Source organism: Canis aureus, chromosome 5 (genome assembly GCF_053574225.1).
Source record: "Canis aureus isolate CA01 chromosome 5, VMU_Caureus_v.1.0, whole genome shotgun sequence".
In the NCBI taxonomy this organism is placed as follows: Eukaryota; Metazoa; Chordata; class Mammalia; order Carnivora; family Canidae; genus Canis; species Canis aureus.
Window position 1 is genome coordinate 81,278,040 of NC_135615.1, and position 13,189 is coordinate 81,291,228.

The 13,189-nt window shown below is 53.1% G+C and overlaps 1 long non-coding RNA gene across 2 annotated transcripts; it reads left to right on the plus strand.

Moving 5' to 3' along the window:
• Positions 1 to 55: 55 nt before the first annotated feature.
• LOC144314842 (uncharacterized) lies at positions 56 to 12,842 on the plus strand. Of its 2 annotated transcripts, XR_013380705.1 has the most exons (3): positions 56 to 265; positions 4,410 to 5,480; positions 12,152 to 12,842. It is a non-coding gene; the product is annotated as an uncharacterized LOC144314842 (long non-coding RNA). The 2 variants fall into 2 exon arrangements; XR_013380706.1 differs by lacking the exon at positions 4,410 to 5,480.
• The last annotated feature ends 347 nt before the right edge of the window (positions 12,843 to 13,189 follow it).

Sequence of the window (13,189 nt, forward strand, 5' to 3'; positions counted from 1 at the left end):
GGTGCTTCTTGTTCTTTTAAGGGCATGACCCCGGAAGTAGCTACGGTACCTTCCTCTGAAGTCTCATTGGTCAGAACGCCGTCACGTGGGCTCATGTAGCCGCACAGGAGCATGGGAAGTGTAGTCTCCGGCTGGTGACCGTGTGGCCCCCGCGCAGGTTGGCAGTTCCATTACAAAAAGAAAAAGAAAGCAGTTGAATGTTGGAGACCATCCCCTGTGACAAAGTCAAGCGCTGCGCACATAGGAGGACGGAGGCTCGGAGAAGGTAAATAAGTCGCCCAAGATGAGACGGCGAGCAAGAGGGAGAGAGCGGACCGGGTCCAGGGCCCACGCGTGTAGCGACGATGTGCGTCTGCCTCGTGGGCACAGGCAGGCTCCCAGCATAGTGCTCACACGTAATAGGACTTCAGTCAAGGTTGCTTTCCCTCGGCCCTAGCCCTAGAGAGCCAGGTCCCAAAGAAGCAGGTTGAGGGGCCCTGCCACTGTCCTCACCCACGCAGGTAGGTTTTGAAAAGGAAGTGCAGGAAATAATACTTTCTGGAACATCGTGAGATGGTTTAGCCAAATGACATCCTGGATCTTTGATATTTTGGGAAAATAGCATGTAGCCGTCCAAATAGCGTGCACATGTCCATGCATGTTTCTCGAAGTGGGTTCTGCAAACACCATTTGACTTACAGAGCCCGGGGATTGGCATTGACCTTGATGTGCACCAGAGCTTGACAACCGTGGGTGTGGCATTTACCTGGCACATGGTTACCTGTGGACACAGTCCCAGGCGGTAGGCGGGCAGGACAAGGGCAGTCTCTGGCTTGTGAACCAGATGGATCTGAGTTCAAACTCAAGCTCTACCACTTGCCAGCCTTGTGAGTCTGGACAGATTACTGCAGCATTATGGCCTCAGCGTCCTCATCTGGTAAATGAGCATGAAATGCCTGCCTCCCCTGATGGTCCTTTCGTTCGGTAAATATATGTTGAGCACACACCACATGCTAAGTCCTGCCCTAGGCATTGAGCAGAACACATCGGACCTGCTCTTACGAGCTCATGTGACGGTGGGGAGACTGAATAGGCCGGGAAAATGAGTGACGTGCAGTGTTTGCTAGACACTTGTAAGTGTTACAGACAAAAGTGAAGCAGGGACAAGGCAATAGGATCCCCGCAGACATAGGTGAGGTGTCCAAGGAAGGCTCCACGGAGGTGACATTTAAGGGAGTCGCACCACTGCTCGACAGCAGCAGCATTGTCAGGGGAGGGATCAGCATGGTCTGAGGCAGGAAGAGGCCTGGGAGCCGAGGTGGCTGGAGCAGAGAGAGCAAAGGGGGAAGAACAGGATGGGGTGGGGCTGGGGGGCACTGAGGGGCCAGACGATAAAGGGCATCCAAAAGCTATGAGGTTTTAGCCTTATGTTGTTGGGACCGAAGCCCTTGGAGGGTTCTGTGCAGAGAAGCGGCATCACTGAGCTTATCTGTCACCAGAATCCTCTGGGAGATACGCAGAGGCTGCTCCCCTTGCTAAGAGGCATGCCGGGAAGCCGGAAGCCGAGGCAGTGGTCTGGCAGGGAGAGCAGCGCTGAGATCTGATGAGATGGCGTGATCTGATCAGATGGCCTGGCTGGCGCTCCGACATCGCTCCCCCCCGTGCCAGCTCACGGGGCTTGTGATGGCCACCCCAAAGCCCTGCACACACAGGACAACACCCAGCTTTCCCACTTGAGGGAAGTGCCCAGGGCCCCTGGAAGCCTTGGCAAGAGTTTCTCAGAGCCCAGGCCTCTCAGCATCGGGCCTGCTCCCCACGGCACCTGGGCTGGCGTGTGCGGCTAGGGAAGGGCTGGGCAGTGGTATCTCGGTCATGCAGACCTCTCGCGTGGATGCACCGTCTCAGTGGAATTTTCCCACCAACAGAGCACACGGAATTAGCTGGAACGCCTATCACAGTCACTTGGACACGCTGCAGACCCAACCCCAGGAAGGGGGGATGGAGCTCAGGTGGTCTCTGGCAGCCTCTGCCAGGGTCCCTCGTGGGTCTCTGCATCGGCCTCTTGCAGCCCCAGCACACTGTCAGTGTCCCCCCTGCCCCGCCTGCCCCGTCCCCTGCTGCGTGCCGGGAGGGGAGGTGGAGCCTCGGGGAGAGGAGAGGGCTACTGGCTGTGGACCTGCCCGAGCACCTGCGTGGCGCTCTCTGCATGTGGGCGTGTTAGGCTGGATACCTGAGCATGAGGGCGAGTGTCGGGAGGTGGGCCTTCCTCTTCAACTTCCTGGTTCACCTGCGTGGGCGCCTGGCTGCACGTGCGTGTCTCTATCTTTCCTTCAGCATCATCAGTGCAGGTGGGTATAGGGGTGCGTCTGTACATGTGGGACTGTGCCTCTGCGCGTCTGGGTGTGCGCCTCTGTTTTGGGACCTGTGTTATGGGTACGTGTTCCTATGCTCACGCTGCTGCTAAGGCAAGCCTTGGGTCTTTGTGTGTCCGTGCATGTGTGTGTGTATGTGTGTGTGTGTGCGCTTTCAGGACTGTAGGAATGCAGGAATGGGCGAGTGTGCCCACACCTCCAGGGCCAAGCCTTTCCCTCCTGGGGTGCAGGGACCCTGACTGTCCCATCGGTGGCTCCAAGGGCCCCTTGTCCCCCAGGAAGGCATGAGGCTGCATGGACAGCTGAGGCATATGAATCCTTTGAGCAATTTGATTTTGTTCCTACTTTTGCTCTTACTGCGGGGGCTGAGGTCAGCACTGGTCCACAGAGAGGCACTTCCATGCCAGAGGAGCAAGACGGGGGACACAGGTGAGGAGAGAAGCAAAGTGGGGGGGGGAGCAGAAGAAAGAGGAACAGGTGACCAAGAACAACGGTTGAGTGACACAGCCCCAAAGGGGCTATACACACTATTCTCTTTTTTATAGCCAAAGGGACAAGTTGAAAAGATGAAAAATTCTACCAAATTAGGGAGCAGGTGTTGCATACGATGAACACTCATTCATTCATTCATTCATTCATTTCTTTATTTTCAACCAGAATCCATTAATGTCTCTATGTCTGACCCCCCGCCTCCCCCACCCCAGTCCTGATTTTCCAGTTCTCCCTCCCCGTCCTGCCTGCCGATGACAGGCCCTCAAAATGCCCATACTCCCACCCAGGGACAAGTCAGCCGGTTCCTTTCCAGCTCCTTCTTCTGACCCAGTGTAAGATGAGCCCCCTGGTCTTTAATGTCAGGCGTTCGAGCCCCTGGGCCGTGCTCTCCCGGGTTTCCTGAGCACCGCACGGGGAGCAGGGCTTGTGACCGCCCAGGGGCCTCTCCTCCCCGACCTTCCTTCCGTCTCCCCACCCCACCCCACCCCCAGCCCTGCTGTGGGGCCTGCCCGCCTTCCAAGCTCTTCCAAAACCACGCATGAGACGGAGTCAGCAGACGCGACACGCTCTGCACGTGGCAGTGGAACTTCCCGGAGACCCCCGTGGGTGCCCCGTTGACCACGACGCCCTCCCCTGCGGCCACGGACTCCACAGGCCCGGCTGCTCGCTCTGTCTTTCTCTCTCTTTCCCTTGAACTGGACGGTTTCCGAGCGACCCTTCAGGCCTCGGCTCGGCAAAGGGGTGCCGTCCAGAGACCTCGTGAGAAGGACCTGGCTCTGCCATCCGTTCTTCGTGTTGGCGGAGCCCCTTATCCCCACTCCCTCTCTTTCCTCCCCCAGGCAACCCTCCCGGGGTGTGTTATGTGTATCCTTCTGTTTGTATGTCTTTTTTGTGAAATGCATATTGTTGCTTTGTGTGCGTGCATTTTCAATGCACTTAAGTGGCATTTCCACCCCAGCCCTGGGCTTTGCAGTTGATCTGGGTTGCTGTGGGGGCATCTGGTGTGTTGCCTCCAACTGCTCTCAGCCTCACGCTGGCCGTACTGTCCCTCTGTCTATCCAGCTGCCTGTGCAGACTAGCATTTCCTACATCTGCCGTTTGCCAGACCCTGACCAATAAAGGCTCAGACTTGAACGATCAGACTTCATCCTCACGGCAACCGGCTCCATCATCATCCCCGTTTTATGGAAGAGGAAACTGAGGCAGGCAGAGGCTAAAAACAACTTTCCCAGGGCAATGGAGCTGGGAAGTGTCGGAGCTGAGATGTGACTCTAGGCCTGTCTGATTCCAGGGTCTTCTTTTTTAATCTCTTGGTCAAACAGCCCCCTCTGGGCCCCTCCCACATCCAACATCCTAGAAGTAGTTGTGCTGAGGCCCAAGAATGGCAGTGATAGTGACAGTTCTTACCTGTTTCCTACCTACTGTGTGCCAGGGTCTTCACATCCTGCGGAGCTGCCGTGTACGGCTGCACAGGTAGCACACCGTACGAGTTCCAGGGGCACTGTCTCCATGCAGTGGGGTGACAACGATCCCATCACGCCAAACACACTATTCTCTTTTTTATAGCCAAGAAGATGAGTCTCAGAGAGGTTATGCAACTTTCCAGAAGCTCCCAGCCACTGAATGGCAGAGTGCAGCTCTGAATGTGTTTAACTGCAGAGACCGATTTCCTGGTGCCTTTAGATGCCCCCCTCCCCCCCTGCCCCGTGCTCCGGCCTAATTCTTTCATGCTGCACAGTCACCTGCAGCCAACCTCTCAAGGCGAGTGTGCCTCCGGTTGTCCCAAGGACTACTGCCCAAGGAGAGATAGGGACACACAAGGTGTATGTGCAGGGGGTGGGCGGTGGGCACTGTGTGCCTGCCACACAGACGCTGCAGTACCGGGCGTGCATGCTCACACTCACCCACCCTCTCCGTGCTTATCAGCCTGAGCCAGGGTGTCATGCTCCTCGTGCCCCATTGCATCATGGGTGAGGTCCCCATCCACCCACCAGGTGGTTGCCAAACTCCTCGTGATAGAAGGCCATGGTGAGGGGCACTAATTCAAAGGAAGAAGCCCTTGAGAGAGCTCTGGGTTTTGTTCACAGCATTAAGACAGCTTCAGAGAAAAGCCTTTATTGCAGACAGAAGAATATTATTTCAGAGCTATTCCCCTGGCCCATTACAGCAAAATAATAGAGCTTTAGTTTCTATATATTTGTCATGCTTAGCGCACATGTATTTCAAGTATATTTGACAGCATATAAAATTGAGGTGAAATATTGCAAAATTGGCCAATTCTTGTACATTTTAAATGTATTTCCTTTATTTGTTACACTTATTTTACATATCTACACAATCCATCTTTGGAACTGGAGAAGCAATAAGTGATGAATCGATACTGAGATTTTCCATGGCGAAGAGACTCTCGTTGGACGTGAAATTTCCATTTTGCCAGGCAACTCCTGGTTCTGCCTACAGAGAGAAAGGGCCGAGTTCCTTCATCTTCCTGGGCGATTGCATCTCTCAGGGGCCAGGAGCCGCAGTTATAACGGAGGCAGTGTCTCAGAACCCTTCTCATCTTGGCTGGGGCTGAGCACCAGGCCTTGTCTAATGATAACAGGAAGTTTTATTAGTCTGAGCAGGAGGTCTAATTAGGTGACTAATCTAAAAGTCCTAAAGTTGGGGTTTTTGTCCTGGGATGTTAGGGGTCTCCTTGAAATTGGATGCCCAATTTTGAGCACTTAGGAATCTTTCTGGGGCTGCAAGAGAAAAGTAAACACGTCTCTGGGCTCTGTCCTGCTGGGGAAGAGGGTATCTCCCTTGTCTGGCCCTTCCTGGCCTCCACTCACCCTGGCAGGAGGAGCTGGGTGGTGCCTGGAGCCCAGATGAATAACCACAGCTATGCACCAGCTTACCTGGATCTTTCCGATTGGACCAGTTACTCTCAGGGGCAAGCCCTCTGGAGCGTTGATGTGGATGAGCTCACCCCACTGGCTGCTCAGCAACCCTTCCCTCAGATGGCCACGAAGTCAGAGAGCTCAGGACCTTTGTTCACATACATCTCATCAGGGGCTGCAGGGGCAGGATGGAGTGGCGATTCCCTGGGGCTGAGGCCACAGAACCGCAGGTCTGGAGCTCGGCCCCATGGGTCCCACAAGCACACATCCCATCACCATGTGCTCTTCCATGAAGACCCTCACCAGTCAGCATCTTAGTGTAGGCCCGTGAAAGACAGGGTTTGTACTCTGACTTGGGATGACCCTTCATCCTTTACGTGTTGGAAGGCAGCTCTTTGGGCCTGCACAAAGCCAGCCACATCTTTTCCCTCTGTGTTCAGCCTAGATGGAGTTTCCACCCAACACCCAGAATGGTCCATTGACTGTTTCCTCGTGCACCCTCTCTGCTGGGCTGAGCTTTATTCACCTCTGTGCTGTCTACACCTGTCTGGCACGTAGAAGTTCTTAAGATGGATGGATGGATGGATGGATGGATGGATGGATGGATGGATGGATGGACGGATATATGGATGAACAGACAGATGGATGGATGGACAGACAGATGGACTGATGCATGGACGCATGGATGGGATGAATTCCTTTAATGAGGTTCCTGCAGGTTTCAACACATGGAAACTGGGCCTGTGAGAAAGTCTATCTTTTGTGTCACCCTACCCAGCAAGGTGCCGTCTATAAAAGCCTCATTAATACTCAAACAATGGAGAGACCGAATCAGCCATGTCCCTCTCTCCATTAAGGACGAAGGCCCCTTGGGAGCACAAGGGGGGCTAATGCATCTCTCCCTATGGCTCTGCGGCAACCGCCGACCCTCAGGGAGCCCATTAGGGAAGGCAAAAAGCTATTGATCCCTGATGAAAGATGCCTAGAATCCTGGGCTGTCACTTCCTGGGCACAGCAGAGGAGGGACAGAGGTAAGACCCTTCTCGTCACTGTTGCCAGCTAGAATCCAGCTGGGCTCTGGAGGCCTGACAGGAGGTGGGTCCTCAGGTTAGCTGAGCTGGAAGGATCATTCCATGCAACCTTCTCCTTTTACAGATGACAAAGCAGGTCCAGACAGAGTGGGTGATTTACCTAAAGCTACACTCTTATAAATAAATTCCAAAAATGGCCCTACTTACCCCGCCCTGGGATCCATGCCTTTTGCAACTTGACTGTGCAGCTCCACCCCCTGCAAGCAGAATGTGTTTCTCTCCCTCTTGGAGCTGGGCTTGGCCACATGACTCGTCTGACCAAAAGTGCCAAAAATGCTTCCATGCCAGTCTTGAGCCTATGTCTCCAGAGTTTTCTGCACTTTTGGTCTTTTCCTTGTTTGTCTACCCCTTGTAAGCACACTCCTGGGCTCCCCAGCTGGAGCCCAAACAGCTCTGTGTCCCAGCCAGACCCCAGATGTGAGAGAGAGCCCAGCAGAGCCCATGAGAGCTGCCTGGCTGAGCTGCAGCTGGCCAGACAATGAGTGTGCCCTCATCTCAGGAGTGTGCCCTCGTCTCAGGAGTGTGCCCAGGTCCACTCATCCAGCACAACCACCCAGCCGACTCAGACTCGTGTTTAACAATAGTCTGCCACTGACGTTTTGTGGTTGTTTGTTACGCAGCATAGAGATAACTGATACATCTTCACACGTTCCCCCCTTGTTATTCTCACTGCCGTGCCAGGGCGCTCACATCCCCTAAATTATGACAATTGCAGCTACCATGAAAATGACCTCCGCTCCTCCAGCTTTCTCTCCTTCCCTAATCCCTCCTCCACCACAGAGGCCTCAATTGGCAGCTCATGGCCTCGAGATTTTTCTTCTTTCATTTCTTTTACCTTTCTTTGTGGCTTCTCTTTTCTTTTTGATCCTACCATGCGTTAAAAAAAAAAAAAAAAAAAAAAAAGAGTTTGAGCCAACATTTAAACATTGCTTAGAAAAATCAGAAGATTTTCTTTTGAAAAATCAGAGGATCCTGTGCCTTGCCTTCCTGCATGGCACCGACCGTCTGGGTCTGAGAAGCAGCTGCCCATGAGCCTAGGACTTGTGCCATCCCCACGCTGTGACAACAGTCCTCTCCACTCCCGTTTCCCCAACTCCATGCCTGAGCACTAGTCACCATCTATTATTTGCTCTCGGTCTCCTTATTTTAGAGAAATTCCTCTGTACTTGTCTCTGTCAAAAGTTGGCAAATGAAAGCTAGACCTTGAGGGCCTCGTGATTCAAGGAAAATAAAGAGAGTATGTTTCTTTGTGGAAGTGATGGATATTTCCATGTATTTAAAATGCAAACAACAGCCGGTTTCTCTCATTAATACGAGCCCCTGGAGGCATCTGGATTTTCCACTCCAGCCCTAGACCAATCGCCTCAGACTGTGGGCCTACCTACATCTCCAGTCTTCTTTCCCCTGTTTCCCACTGCCCATGCACCCTGACCCCTAGGCCCCATGACCACAGGCTCTGTTCCTGCCCTCACGCCAGCCCACGCAGCACCCTGAACACTCAGTGGGTGACATACTCTTCAGATTTACATCTTCCTTCACACTTTCCCCTGCCTGGATACCTCACCACCACAGCCCGCACTGAGCGAGGACTGCACTTGCTCCCTCTTCTACGCCGCACCGCCCAGCCGGGTGATGATGCTCCCCACTTAAACGGCCACCCCAAGTGCTCCAGCACAGCTGTGCTCCCCCTCCAAGGCGGGCTAAGGGTTGGGAGACAGGCAATGCCGGCCCAACTGATATACCCTCTCTTCCATTGCGACCCCTGCTGCAGACTTATTACCAAAAGCGGCGTTGGACCTAAATTGAATGTCCGTGATTTGCATCATTTTGCATCTCATTTGCATATCACTTTTTCGTGGGGGGGGGGGTGCGGGGATCATCCAAAAATACTGACATTTGTTCACAATTTGCTCCGGATACTCCAGGCTTCCCAACATTGTTCTTTATGCCCCTGCCCTCTCACCTTCTGCTCACCTCTGCTGGGGCTGACCACCCCTGGAAAAATACCTAGAGATCCCAGGTTGGCTTCCAGGCTTGATGTTGGCTGAGCTATTACGTGCTGTGCCCAATGCCCAGCACAGGTCTAAGCATGCCAGGAGCTTAGCAAGAACCTGAATGGATGAGTCCATGCATGAATGAATGAACAAGTGATGGAACTAGTAAGACAGAGGTTAAGCAGGTGGGTGGTGAAGGCATGGTGGAAGAAGAGAAGCCAGGGAGACTTACAGGAAAGAGGTCCCAGGCCAGTAAGAGCTGCAGAAGGACTCAGAGTGAGAAACGTGTGGGTCTGAACCCCAGATACATCAAACTGGTGTGCAACTGTGGGCAAGTCTCTTCCTTGCTGGGTGCCTCGGTTTGTCAGATGAAACCATGGACCCCACTGTGTCCCAGAGCCCAGCACAGTGGCTGACTCAGAGAAGGTGCTCAGAAATACCTGTTGGATGCACGAATGCATGAATGAAGAAATGACTACCCCGTAGGGTTTTGGAAAGTTTAAATGAGGTGATGCTCACAAGACACTTTGTGTGGTCTGATACTGACTCATTACTATGGGTTCAGTCCACCCGTCCCACCTGCTGTCCTCACTGGGACACATCCACACACATGTGATCTTGGAGACACGCGTTCCCAGCCCTGCACTAAATGAAACTGGGAACGTCATTCAACAGTTTGCCCAGGGACCAGCTTTGTGCCCTGAACCGGATGCTAGGGAGCCAGAGATGAAACTTGGAATCCTGTCCCTGAGGTCTTTACCGTCAGGTTGGGACAAAAAGGCTACCCCTTGCATGACGTAATTAGAAGTGCAAGGGAGCTGGAACCCTATAAGCTGTAATACCAGGGAGTTCCTCCATGAGCTGGGGAGATTTTGTGGAGGGGCTGGAGGGAGGTAAGAGCCACCAGGGCAGTGAGAGATGGAGGCCAACACGCCCAATGACATCCCGTCTCTGAGCCTCTCCTTGCTGCCTGACACCTCATCGGTAGCCCTGCCTGGTCCTTCTGTCTCAAAGACCCCTGACATATTCTGTGATGTGATTCTCAGACTAAGGGACCTGGAAAGGGTGGGCTCTAGTCTTGGCTCTGCCCCTGACCAGCTGTGGTCACAGCCAAGCCACAGTCCTTCTCTCAGCCTCTGTATCCTCACTTGTAAGATGAGGAGGTGGGAGCCACTATGTGGTTTTCAAACGTTGTTTCAGCAGCAGAACACATTCTTTGATTGCAGTATCAGAGAGCAGCCAATAGAAGACAGATGGAAGTGGAACAGCTCGGATAGAGGGGTGACAGGGACAGAGCTCTGGTGTCCCTCCACCACCCTCACCTGTCTGAGAATCCCTGGGCTGACAGCCTCGGCGACCCTCAGCTCCAAGGCCACAGGGCAGTGAGGAAAGCGTATGGGTTTTAGGGACAGAGGGACCTCTGGGGCTGGGTTTAAATCCCAATTCCGCCAATGTCTGGCTTAGCTCTTGTTGCTCCCAAATCCAGGACCTACACAGGATCATTTCCTATACTCACACACTTGTAGGTCTGCTGCGTATTGGTTGATCCAGGCTGACCACCACCACGGGCATGACTCAGGGTCTGCCTCTTGGGCATTTCTGGGACCTGAAGGTGACACTGGGCACATGTGGTCACTTTCACCAACACGCAAAACAAACATTTCACGGCCAAACCCAATGGCAAGAGTCCTGTCCCAGTGAGGCCACAGCAAGGATGGGGTGAAGAGCTGAGGCCCACAAGTCAGTCTACCGCCCCGTCCTTAGGCAGGTGAATCAACCTGTCTGAGCCTCCGTGTCCTCATCCAGAAAATGGGACTAATAGTACCCACCTGCCAGGGTTGTCATGGAGACGCGTTCACAAATGATATGCCCCTGCTCCCGCACCGGCTTTACCCTGAGGGCGCCCTGCCCAGGGGACCCTCAGCTCAGACATAAGGTCTGGGAAGCTGGCATGAACTCACAGCTACTGTCCCGTGGCGACGTGTGGCGGGGAAGCCTGGGGCGTGTGTGCGCCTGTGCACGTATGAGCACAGATGTGGGAAGCGCGTCTCTGAAAGGCAGATACTGCAAACCCTGCTTTGTGATGCCGCTCGGAGGCTGAAGTCCCTTTCAGGGCCCGGCTCCCAGATTCTACCCAATGCAAAAATCATCATGTTATAATTACAAGTTAATTAAAGCAGAAGAGATCAAAGCCACTTTAGACAGATTAATGATACAGTGAGTGCCAGAAATTTCACCGTTTTATGTATTAACCACATTGTCGTTTTTATTCCACTTTTTTCCCCTCTTTTGTGTCAGCTGAAAAGCCTTTCATATCTTTTCTCTGCCCCCCTCAATGTACGAGGAATTTGAAGTCCTAACAGCTGCGAGGAGCTGTCTGTGGAGAAGGGGCACATTCAAAGGATATCAGAAAAATCAACGAGCCTTTTAGCTTCTGAGTAGAATGAAGCTGCCACCCGCCTAACCCTCCTCTACCTTAAAAAAAAAAAAAAAAAAAAAAAAGACCTAGAAAAACATCAGTCATTAAAATCAGGCCAAAGCAAAGGGAGGAATTGGAAGCTGGACTCCCCAGCTCCCGCCTCTCCAGGGAGGCTCTGGGAGCAGAGGGATTTTTGCATGTCAGGTTCACCACTTAGTCTGGCCTATCCCGAAGTGCCATAGGCTGGCTGGCTTGCAAACCTCAGAAATTTCTTTCTGACAGTTCTGGAGACTAGAAATTCACGATCAGGGTGCCAGCAATGGTGGGATGCTGGTGAGAAGCCTCTTCTGGGTTGCAGACTGCTGACTTCTCATCGTGTCCTCATATGGCAGACAGTAGAGAGGAAGCAAGCTTTCTCTTGGCCCTTAGAGGGGCTCTACTCCCATTCATGGGGGGGGGGTCCACTCTCATGACCTCATCTAATCCTACTTACCTCCCCATAGGCCCCACCTCCTAATACTAGCACTTTGGTGAAGTAGAACTTCAACACATGCATGGGCGGGGGGGGGGTGGAAACAGTCTGTAACTACCACCTGGGTGAGCGTGACAACCGGGCCATCAAAGTTTAGCCTGAGGGTCAAGTTATGATTCAGAGAACCCCACAGAATAATAAATAAGTAGCCAATGCCTGCACTCATTCACTCGCTGGTTATTTATCAAATGTCCTCCATCTCCCAGGCATCGGGTTGGGGCTCGGGGTACAGGGGTGAGCAAGTTAGATATTGTATCTGCTCTTGCGGTGTTTACAGTCCAGCGGGTGAGAACACATAATTTACGATTGTAGTTTTAAGTAACATAGAGTGGAACCACCACATCCCCTCAAGTCTCAGTGGCTTAAACTAAAAGTTTTCTCTTCGGCACACAGATCAATCTGTAGGTGAGAGAGAGATCTCCTCAGCAACCCAGGCAGATGGAAGCGTCTTCACGTTCAACTTACAGCTCTCAAATTCACACCCAACCGACAGGCAGAGGGAGGCAGAAGTATGGAAGACCACACCGGGCATTTTTTAATAAGGATTTTATTCCTTTTAGAGACAGAGGGGATGGAGGGAGGAACAGAGGGAGGGGGACCAGCAGGCTCCGTGCTGAGTGCAGAGGCCGACGTGGGGCTCGATCCTCATGTCCCTGAGATCATGACCTAAGCCAAAATCAAGACTTGGATATTTAATGGGATGAGCCACCCAGGTCCCCCCAAGCAGGACATTTTTGTAGCCCTTCCTTATCTTCTGATAGGATGGTGCGGTGTTCACCACTTTCACCCCTCACCTGCTGGTCAGAGCTCAGTCACCTGACCTACCAAGTTGCAAAGGGAGCCAGGAAATACAATGTGGCAGGTGACCCCTCCCTAACCACCGCACCTCCCTATCTATGCAAGGGGTGTGGAGTGTGGGTTAAAGAGCTCACCTCCCTGCCAATACAAACAGTCACAGTGACACTCTATGAGCGCACAATAGGAGAAGCCCAAGGGTCTGTGGGCGCCCACTGTTTCCACCACCTGTTATCCTGTAAGAAACCACTCCCACGATTTAGTAGATTAAAATCCAAATTTATTATTATCTCCCTGAGTTCTGTGGGTTGGCTGGGCTCTGCTGGGCAGGGCCCACCTGGGTCCCTCACGCAGTGGCAGTCCCACGGCTGCTGCACATCCATTTCTTCATTCGCATGTCTGGCACCTCGCCTGGGATGGGCCTGGCAACTCTCTCCGCAGGCGCCAAACTGACCTTCCTCCCAGCTCGGTGGTCTCAGAGCAGAGAGAGTTTCTACACGGTAGCCGGCCTCCCCTGGGTAAATAAGCATCCAGGTAAAAGCTGCACAACTTTTTATGACCTGGCATTGAAAGGCGCAGAACGTCACTTCCACAGCCTTCGGCTGGCGAAGCCGGGGAGGAAGGCTAGCCCAGATT